This window comes from Coturnix japonica, chromosome 18, assembly GCF_054131305.1.
Source record: "Coturnix japonica strain WE chromosome 18, WE-NBRP24, whole genome shotgun sequence".
Classification (NCBI taxonomy): domain Eukaryota; kingdom Metazoa; phylum Chordata; class Aves; order Galliformes; family Phasianidae; genus Coturnix; species Coturnix japonica.
In genome coordinates this window covers 6212016-6212689 of record NC_140680.1, presented here as the reverse complement: position 1 = coordinate 6212689, position 674 = coordinate 6212016, and the positions used below count along the sequence as shown (strand labels likewise).

At 51.0% G+C, this 674-nt stretch overlaps 1 non-coding gene across 1 annotated transcript; it reads right to left on the bottom strand.

Annotated features, from left to right (window-relative positions):
* Nucleotides 1-334: 334 nt before the first annotated feature.
* TRNAD-GUC (transfer RNA aspartic acid (anticodon GUC)) lies at nt 335-406 on the bottom strand. Its single transcript has one exon. It is a non-coding gene; the product is annotated as a tRNA-Asp (tRNA).
* Nucleotides 407-674: the final 268 nt, after the last annotated feature.

The window sequence follows — 674 nt, the reverse complement described above, 5'->3', positions numbered from 1 at the left end:
TTGGGATTCCTTCAGCCAAGGGAGATACTTGAAAGAAATCATGAGTGATACTATAAAAATAGACTCAAAATACAATTCCAGTTTAAGTGGCAATTATGATTGCAACCAGCCTAGTTTCAGGTCTGCTAAGAACCCTCTTTAGAAGTGCTCGGTGGTGGCTGTTGTTTCCTCCAGCACTTCCCCTCCGAGCAGCAGCAGCGCTGGGACTTTCCGCATGCAAGTTTTCTGTAGGTGAACTGCTTCATCCTCTGACCCAGAAAAGTCTGATCCAACCCCAGACCGTAACTCAACTTACTGGAGAGCAGCCCCAGGCCCCGCAGCAAAACATGGCCACCTCCCCGTCGGGGAATCGAACCCCGGTCTCCCGCGTGACAGGCGGGGATACTCACCACTATACTAACGAGGAGTGGAGGACAATCCCGCACTGTCACTCTTTGGCTGTGCCGACATGGGGCTGTTCACCCCAAAGCAACGAGACGCTGCTTGTAATGTCTGCAGGGCTGCACGTGTATACATGACTGGATTATTATTGGCTGTCACAGAAGGATCTGCTCACCCCACAAGCTGGGTGACTGAAAGGGAAGCGTGACCTCAGGCAGGGCCTTGCTGGGAAATCCATGTGAAATGCTGGGCTGTAATTGATAGATTGTAATGGAATGCTGATAATGGGCCAT